Here is a 10,273-nt window from a genome sequence, read left to right as displayed (position 1 = left end):
TAAGTGTAATTGAAAAAATAAAATAAAATTCAACAAAAATAAAAGACATTAGTAAAAATCACTTTAAAAGTAACACAATAACTGCATGCTGGGAGGAACGGCTGTTGCATTGCTGGCTTGCTGTGCACTCGTAGGGAACCAGGGGTAGGGGGGCACAGCCTTTTATGTGTGGTTTTTCTGTGTTTGTATTTGTGTTTGTTTCTTTGTTTCCCTGTTAGGAAAGGTGGAAGCCATGGTGCTCCGTGTTTCTAGGAACATGAAGATCAATCCTGAGAATAAACTAAAGGCCAATGATGCAGGCACCAAGAGGGTGCCTGTACCCACTGCTGCCTCCAAGCCTGGGATGGGGCCAAGAATGGCCCTGGGTGATGTTGGCAACAAAGTGTGTGAGCAACAGCCTGCATCAAAAATACCTCTGAAAAAGGAAGCCAAAGCTCCCTCTGTAAAAGTAGCTGCTAAAAAAGCCTCCAAACCAGTAGAAAAAATGCCTGTGCCTGAACCTGTTAAGGAAGAGAAATTAAGTCCTGAGCCTATTAAGGTGGATTTGCCATCCCCCCATCCCAATGGAAACAGCAGGATGTGCACCTGCAGAAAAGTTTCTGTGCCAGGCTTTTTCTGATGTCATACTTGCAGTGAAAGATGTTGATGCAGATGATACAGCTGATCCAAACCTTTGTAGTGAATATGTAAAAGATATTTATTGCTATCTTAGACAACTTGAGGAAGAGCAGGCAATCAGACCAAAATACCTGGTGGGTCAAGAAGTCACTGGGAACATGAGAGCCATCTTAATTGACTGGTTGGTACAGGTACAGATGAAGTTCAAGTTTCTTCAGGAAACTATGTTCATGACCATGGCCATTATTGACCAATTTATGCAGGATAACAGTGTACCTAAGAAGCTGCTGTAGCTGGTGGGTGTTACCACCATGTTCATTGCCAGCAAGTACGAAGAGATGTACCCACCTGAAATTGGGGACTTTGCCTTTGTAACCGACCACACATACAGTAAGCACCAAATTTGACAGATGGAAATGAAGATTCTCAAAGCTTTAGACTTCAGTCTGGGTCGTCCTTTACCCCTGCACTTCCTACACCAAGCATCCAAGGTTGGAGAGGTTGACATTGAACAGCACACCTTAGCCAAATATCTGATGGAACTATAATGGTAGACTATGATATGGTTCACTTCCCTCCTTCCCAGATTGCAGCAAGTGCTTTTTGCTTGACACTAAAAGTGCTCAATAATGGCGAATGGGCTCCAACTCTCCAACACCACATGTCTTATACTGAGGAAGCCCTTCTTCCTATAATGCAACGCATGGCTAAGAATGTGATCCTAGTGAACCCGGGGCTTACAAAACACATGGCTATCAAGAATAAGTATTCTAGCCCTGAGCATGCAAAGATCAGCACTATTGCACAGCTGAATTCTGTAGTAATTCAAGATCTAGCCAGGCCACTAACAAAAGTGTAACTCCTTATCTTGCACTGTAGTGAAATTTGCAATAAAATTGGCACCATGTGCCTTTTTGTACATATTATAGCTCCCAAATACTTGTCATAATGAAGTTTTCTTTTGTCCCTTTTAAAAAAAAGTAACCCAATAAATGTAGACCAAAAATTTTTTTCAACTATAAAATAAACCATTCTTTTGTGAGAGGCAATGTGGTATAGTGGATAAATAATAAAGATGCAATGTCTCTAGCAAATGGTCTTTGAGAGTTTTTTTTAAAGGATTGCACCATAGCTAATTTGGTGATAGGTTGAGTCCAACCTCTTCATTTTACAGATGAAGAAATGGGGTTAGGTGGCATGTTCAAGATCAAACAACTAATAAATGTTAAAGGCAGAACTTAAAAATGGGTCCTCTTGATACTGAAACAGTACTCTAGCACTCTACCATGCTGACTAACTACCAGAACTTGTAGCCACTTGGCCTAATTCTCAAGAACCCTGAATCACCAGCATACTATGAGAAGCCAGAAAGGCTCTGTGGTGGAGAAAATATTTTGTTTCATCTTTGGGGAAGACTATTTTTAAATATTCATTTTAATCTTTTGTCTGTGCTTTGAAAGGGGAGGACTAACATTGTTTTATAATAAAACTTTGTTCATTAGAACCCACTTAACTGGGAGCGTTCAGCCAAAACTTTCGCTACATTCCATATTTAAAAGGAAGCCCCAGGAAAACAAATTGGGTCTTATCCTTTAAATCTATATAATCTTTTAGATATAAGCACAGAATGTAAGAGATGGAAAGGACATTAGTAGTCATTTAGATCACTCCCTCAGACTGCTGCTCCCAGTGTTCCCCGAGGTCCTGAAATAACCTGAAGCATCAAAGAGAGATTCAGTTATGTGCATAATACTAACTTCAAGCAAGAATTTGAAGGGGAATAAAGGTTTTCTGTCAAACCCTGACTTTTATAAAAGGTAAATTTTTGAAAGGAAATTAAATTAAATAGAAACTTCATATTTCCATGAACATTCCAGTTTATTAAGACTTTATTGAAAATAAATGGCATAGAGGACCTCTATTGGTAAACTAGAATGAACATTTTAAATATACCAAAACAATATAGCTGTACTCTTGATTCAAAACTATGTTGGGGAAAAAAAAAGATAATTTTGCTTTTCTCCACTAGATGTCTCACAAAGCCAACAATTACCATCATTCTTTCTCTCAAGGGTTTCTAGAATGGATGTTGATGTTAACTCATTTTCTTGAGGGTCTTTCTCTAAGAGAAGTGAAGGTATATAACTATTTCATAGAATGCTTTAAATCTTGCAAATTTAACTTGAAAGAGGTTTAGTATGAAGTTTAGTATCCAGAATACAAACATAATACCCAGAATGAGCTGTACAGTCCATAGCTAAAGTATTATGTTTGTGTATCATTCTTTAGGAAGAATACTAACCCAAATTAGAAGGGATTTTGATGAATGAAGGTCAGGATAGTGAAGAGAGAGCTATCCTCAGAGTCAGGAAAATCTGGGTTCAAGTCATGGTGACCTTGGGCAATTCACTTAATCTCTCATTACACCAAGCAATCTCTTATTCTCCTGAGTCTCTCATATATATAAATTGAAGAATAGTTGTTGAGTTACAGTAGATGAAGGAATTTCTTCAACAAGAGATCCTACACGAATGCAATCACCAATCTAGTGAAAAAACACCAACAAAAATGACAGACTCAAACCTATATAGAGGAATACAGTGCAACAGACAGACCACAACCCAAGAGAATCAGCTAAAGGAACTAGAGATTTTTAGCCTGAAAGAGAAATGGTATGGGGTGGAGGGAACAAATCTCTGTCTCTGTCTTCAAGTATTTGAAAGGACATCATTTTGGAAGCAGAATGAGACATTCTCGTTAGCCTTCTAAAGGACTGACTTATTCCATTCTTAAGGTCCTCTACAACTGTAAAATCTAATGATTCTCTCCCCTCTGACATTGCTTTCTACTCTTAGATTCTGTGATTATAACTGTCCTGGATCCACTTAACCTACATGTTGAGGGAAACTAAGGTGTGGCATCCAGGCTGAACCTGAAACTAACATATAGGCTCTCCTTCGGCAAATTGTTTCAAGGGTTTTTCAAGTCAAGCATCTTCGGTAAATTAACTTTCTGACCTTTGTCCAAAGAACATTTCTTTAGGGAGTTAGGAGGCATCCTAAATTCATTCTAGCCAAGAAGGTGAAAACAAGCATTTTCTTGCCTGTAGGTAATATACATTATTGAAAAAGTCTCTCCTGAAAATTTGTTGGTATGTAATATCATAAAATGTGAAAGTAAAAATGGAATTCTGATACTGGAGATAAATGAGCCATCTATTATTGATGCATCAAACTGTTACACACACACACACACACACACACACACACACACAATTTCATTCCAGCTACACTGCTTTTGGACTTCTTTGGAACTTTACCTTCTTTAACCAGGAATCTCATCAGTGGGAAATTTCATTATGCTGCAAGACTGAATCTGCCTATTACTCACATCTCATCAGCACTCTCTGCCCCTGCATTTGGACCCTATGACTAGAGGACACGGCCATGGACTACAGAGCCTGTATTTAAAGATAAGACTCAGCACAGTTTTTCTCCCCAATTCTCCCCAGCTTCACTGCTTTGGGAAATAGTGGAACACTTTCTTTTTCTCCTGCCCCCCCCCTTTAGCTTCCACTTGTATGTTATTTTCCCCTCATTAGATTTTAAGCTTCTAGAGGGCAGGACATTTTTTTTAGTGCTTGCATAGTGCCTGGCACATAGTTGATGTTTAATAAATGTTTATTCACTTTTGTCAGCTCTTGATGATTCACATGGGTATGTTATTATCATTCCTTTTGCAAATTATTTGGCATCCACCAACCAATTCTTCATCATTATTTATTTTATGCTTCTGGAAAGCGTGTGTGTGTGTGTGTGTGTGTGTGTGTGTGTGTGTGTGTGTGTGTGTTTGTGTGTATGTGTATAAGAGAGAGAAAGAGGACCAATTTAATCAATCAATCATTCAACCTCATTTCAAGTGATTGCCTTTCAAATTCTTTTCATTTAATTTTATCCCTCTGAATGTGTCTTTATATATATTTGGTTATTTACTACTTGAAGGCAGGTGGGTTGCCATTTCCCCCCTTTCTTTGTACCCCCAGCACTGAGCATATAATACATATTTAATATGTACTTTTTTATAAATAATATATATTTAATTTAATAATGTATACTTTAAAATATGCAATATAATAATATATGACTATTGACTAACAAGATGCTAGCCCTGATACTTTGTCCAAGTGTGAAAATTTATATTGAATCTATCACTTACAGATTTTAGACTAGGTGCAAAAAGTCTTTGAAAGCAATTGTATGAGATGGGATAAAACTACGTACAAAGTATACTCAAATCAACTTGGTTGTATAAAATGGAGAACATCATTTGGAATCAGACATCCAAATGTTTGCAGGTTAGTGGGAGAAACTTCCAATCAAATCCCTGAGAAGGCTTGCTTGAGGAGGAAACAAGATTGACTTAATATCCTCCTCCCCACCTCCTTCCGTCTCCCCCAACTTTGATTAAAGGATGACTTTGGGGAAGTGAGAGTATTTGAACTTAGCATCCCAGCAGCATCCTCGGGAGAGACGTGACTAGAGGTTGGGTTTGCATTGAGAACTGAGGACAAATTAGACACACTGAAGTCACTAGCTTTAAAGGAGTCTAGCAGAAAGCTACCACATGTCTAAGGGGAACTTCATGAGAACTCTCCCAAAAGGGAGAAAAAGTATTTCCAACAACCAGGAGATAAGTTACCTCTTTGCCACATGTTCTCTAACTTTGAGCCCACTTTCCTCTAGACTCTGTATGCACCAGTGGAAGAGTTTCAGGAGAATGTTTTCTTTTTTCCAACTGTTCTTACAACATCATCTTAGTAAATGCCTTTTCTAAAAACTAATTACATCTGGCTAACTAATGGCTATCAGTGGCCCTGGGGGAGAAGCATATAGATGTGGACTTGTCGGAAAAAAGAAAAAAAAGGACTATACATTGCACATTCCAATTTTAAATGTAAATTATGTTGAGTATCAATTCTTTTGGATTATCTATCTTATATCTATTAGCATGGATAATTAAAAATAGATTATATTTGAATATGCCCAAATACTTCATAGAAAGGTAACCCAAACCCTCAGGGCTATAGCTAGAATCTTGACAGGAAATAGAGTAGCCTTCCTCTATGCAGCTAAATGGTGCAGGGGACAGAGTTTTAGGCCTAGATCCAGGAAAAGATGAGCTCAAATCTGGTCTCAGACATTGATTTTTTCCTGATTTAATATTTTATTTCTACTATTTTTAGTCTTAAAATCTTTTTATTTAATTAATTTAGAATCTTTTTCCATGGCCACATGATTTAGTTCTTTCTCTCCCCTCCTCCCACCACCCTCCGGTCACTAATGTGCAATTCCACTGGGTTTTACATGTGTCATTGATCAAGACCTATTTCCATATTATTGATAATATGGATCACTATGGTGATCCTTTAGAGTCTATATCCCCAGGCATATCCCCATCGGCCCATGTGTTCAAGCAGTTGTGTTTCCACCCTTGTAGTTCTTCCTCTGAATGTGGGTAGCGTTCGTTTCCATAAAGCCCTTAGAATTGTCCTGGGTCATTGCATTGCTGCTAGCAGAGAAGTCCATTACATTCAACTGTACCACAGTGTATCAGTCTCTGTGCATGGTGTTCTCCCGGATCTGCTCCTTTCGCTCTGCATCAATTCCTGGAGGTCTTTCCAATTCACATGGAATCCCTCCAGTTCATTATTTCTTTTAGTGCAATAGTATTCTATCACCAACAGATATCAAAATTTGTTCAGCCATTCCTCAATTGATGGACACCTCCTCATTTTCCAATTTTTTTGCCACCACAAAGAGTGTGGCTATGAATATTTTTGTACAAGTCTTTTTCCTTATTATCTCTTTGGGTTATAAATCCAGCAGTGGTATGGCTTGGCCTCAGACATTTATGAGTTATGTGACCCTGGGCAAGTCACTTAACCCTGTTTGCCTCAGTTTCCTCATTTGTCGAATGAACTTGAGAAGGAAATAACAAATTATTCTAGCATATTTGCCAAGAAAATCCTAAATAGGGTCACAAATAATCTGACATGACTGAAACAACTGAACAATAACAAAGCTTTCCTCTGGGATTCTGCCAGCCAATGCCAGTGAAGTTTGGAGAGTGGGCCCCAGTACCTGTGTTATAAAAATTTTTGTAATGATGGTGAGGGATCCATACCCATAATTCCATTAGTATAAAATGCTCTTAGTAAGGAACTTTCTCTCTGAATGCAGATTACCCCGTGCTCTGTAACTTATGATCTTGGAGAATTGCCTGAGCATCCTTAGAAGTTGAGATTTGCCCAAGGTCACACAGCCAGTAAGTACAATGTCCCTAGGCTTTCCTGACACAAGCCAATACTTGACCCATCTCCTCATGTATCTTTAAGCTCATGGAGCACAAAACAGCAATATGAGCGTTCATGCATTTATTTGGATATATATAAGTATAATGCATATATGCAAAAAATACATATTTTCATGTACTGATTTATTTGTGGTATTATCTTTATATATTTTAGTTTCTAGATTGCAAATATATACTTATATATAATGTATAAGAATTTAAATAGATTTAAGGTAGTAAACTTGTTGAGGAAAAGAAAAAAGGACTATACATTATATATTCCAAATGTAAATATAAATGATGTTGAGATTTTCTGCTCTGTTGGATTATGTATGTTGTGTCTATAAGCAAAAGGTTCTCATTGGAGAAGGAAATGGCAAACCACTCCAGTATGCTTGCCAAGAAAACCCCCACTGATAGCTATGTTCCATGGGGTCATGAAGAGTTGAACACAACTGAATAACTGAACTATAAATCTGTAAGCATGGATCCTTAAGAGTTGAATGCATTTGAATATGTACATAGACTTCTAGATTCATACTTCAGTATCATCATCAAATGGTATCTGCTATATATTCCATCACTACAATAAACAATCTTCCTGCTAGCAGCTAAGTAGTTCAGTGAATTGAGAGCCAAGCCTAAAGACAGGAAGTTCTGGGTTCAAATCTGGCCTTATACACTTCCTAGCTGTGCGACCCTGGGCAAGTCACTTAACCACCATTGGCTAGCCTTTACTGCTCTTCCTCCTTGGAACCGTCATGCAGTATTTATTCTAAGGCAGAAGAGAAGGATTTGAAAAATTTAAAAATAAAAATAAAAAACAACCATCCTGATAGAACCAGATTATTTTTAAATGTTCTTGCAAATATGTATATGTGTTTGCTTTTGTTTTTTTAAACCTGATCGTATTGGTTTCTTAATTATGTTTTTAATAACCATCACTGCAACCAAAAAACATTTAACTGTTTAAACAAGTGCATAAAAATTATGTATGAATCCACAAACTCCATATTGTTTACAATTTCTTTAAAATATGTAAATTATATGTGTGCAAATATAAACACCTCTGCTTTTGAGTTCATGTGTGTGTTTTTAAGCTAAACTCTCTTCTATTTGTTTAATTCACCTCATCTCACAAGATCATGGAATATATAAATGGGAAGGTGCTGTACAGCTAACCTATACTCAAAACAGAATACTCCCTATAATATCCCTAACAAGTGACCATCAAGCCTATCTCTCCTTGAAGACCTCCAAGAAAGGTGGAGGGAACTACTGTCACTTGAAGGAGCTCATTCCATTTTTGGACAGCTCTATTTCCAGCTTTCTGATATAAAGGTTAAACTGACTTCTTTGCCACTCCTTCCCCCTTTTACTGGCTTTTTCCCTCTGGGGACAAACAGCAAGTCTAATCTCTCCTCCACATGTCAGCATTTCAAATACTGGAAGACAGCTCTCAGGTTCCCCTTGAGTCCTCTGTTCCCTAGACCCAGTATCAGTTCCAATTTAGGCCTCTAGACAATTGCTTAACAATTGAAATTTGGGATTAAATGCTCATCTGGGAGTTTAACCCATTTTTGATTTCAGTTACACTTAGGGATGGTATCTTCTTTTGTCATGGAGCAGGATAAGCAAGATATCTGTTGGTACTAGAAAAGAAATAAAAAGGAGAGATGGAGAGGGAAAGAAATAAGCAATGAAAAGAATAGAAGAGAGACAGGAAAAAATGATGGGGGAAAAGGATAAAGCAGAAATGCTTGTGGAGATTTGTGATAGAGAACATACCACCTCAAGGAATGTCAGTGTCTCCATCCTCCTCCAGGGCATCATCATGATGTGGGGATATACTGGAATCTTGGAGGCTCTGCCAATGCAGAGCAAGTCCTGGAAGACATTATTCAGACAGTGGGGTTTCAAATATGGGCCCTGCGATGTTTGGCAGCACCTAAGGACCAGCCTAAGTAATTATAGAGAGGATTTTCATTTTCAGTTACAATTCTCAAAGACAGTTTATAAAGCTATTAACTGTCTAAACCCACATTTACAATTTTTTAAAAAAATACAAAAAATCCTAAGGCATTGTAGTATTATTGCTATATAGAGTACTGAACTTGAAATCAAGAAGACCTGAATTTAAATTCCTTCTCAGACATTTACAAAGGTGTATCAGTTTCCTCATCAGTAAAAAGGGATTAATAATAAGGTTAATATTAATCCTCCAAACTGGTGATGATCAAGTGACATGATATATGTAAAGTGCTTTACCAACCATAAAGCATTATATAAATATTAGTTATTATTATTATTATTGTTTTTAACTATGTCAAATTGTTGGCAACAGCTTAATATTGTGGCTAGGGAGCTAACCATGGAGTTAGTAAGATGTGGATTCAAGTCCCACTCCTGATAAATACTGACTGTGTGACTCTTGTAGATCACTTGACCCCCTCAGAGTCCTAGGCTATTCCATAAAACTAAATTGAAAGATATTTTTGGTGATAATGTGGAAATGATGATAATTTATGTGAGTTCATTTTGTATCCTACTATTTTGCTAAAATTATTGATCATTTCAACTAATTTTTAGTAGAGTCTTTAGGATTTTCTCTCATATTATCTGTGAAGTGATGATTTTATTGCCATTTTGTTCATTCTAATTGTTTCAATTTCTTCTCTTATTGTTATTGCTAGCATTTCTAATGCAGAATTAAATAATATGGGTGAAAATGGACATCTAACTTTAACTATCTTAGAGGCAAGACTTCTAACTTATTCCCATTACAAATTATGTTTTCTCTGGATTTTAAGTATATATTTCTTGTTATTCTAAGGAAAAATCCATTTATATCTATGCTTTTCAGTGTTTTTTAATAGGAGTGTTGTATTTTGTCCAAAGTTTGTTCTGCACCTATTGGTATGCAGTGATCTCTCACCTATCGCGGGAGTTATGTTCCAGAGATCCCCCATGATAAGTGAAAATCCACAAAGTAGAGGTGTTATATTTATTTTATTATTCTTTGATGGTAAGCATCTTCCTCTGGTGCCTGGGTTCACTGCCAGAAGCCTTAGAAGGTACAGAACATTTGGGTGGCATAGGGTTGAAATAAATTCAAACTTTCATGAAAACTTAAAAAAAAAACACCTCAGAGCAACACTACATGCATATGAAGTGGACAAGAAGAGATGCTGAATGTATGGACACAGTGTGGGAGAGCAAAAAGACCAATGCTACAGTCACTGAGCCAATCAGCACCTGGGATACAGGACACAGTACTGTACTTGGTCACCTTTCACTCCATCAG

At 37.3% G+C, this 10,273-nt stretch overlaps 1 pseudogene; it reads left to right on the top strand.

The window, feature by feature from the left end:
* Positions 1 to 232: 232 nt before the first annotated feature.
* LOC123231508 lies at positions 233 to 1,477 on the top strand (annotated as a pseudogene).
* Positions 1,478 to 10,273: the final 8,796 nt, after the last annotated feature.

This window comes from Gracilinanus agilis, chromosome 1, assembly GCF_016433145.1.
Source record: "Gracilinanus agilis isolate LMUSP501 chromosome 1, AgileGrace, whole genome shotgun sequence".
Classification (NCBI taxonomy): domain Eukaryota; kingdom Metazoa; phylum Chordata; class Mammalia; order Didelphimorphia; family Didelphidae; genus Gracilinanus; species Gracilinanus agilis.
Note: the sequence above shows the minus strand (reverse complement) of the source record. Positions and strands in the feature narration are given on the sequence as shown.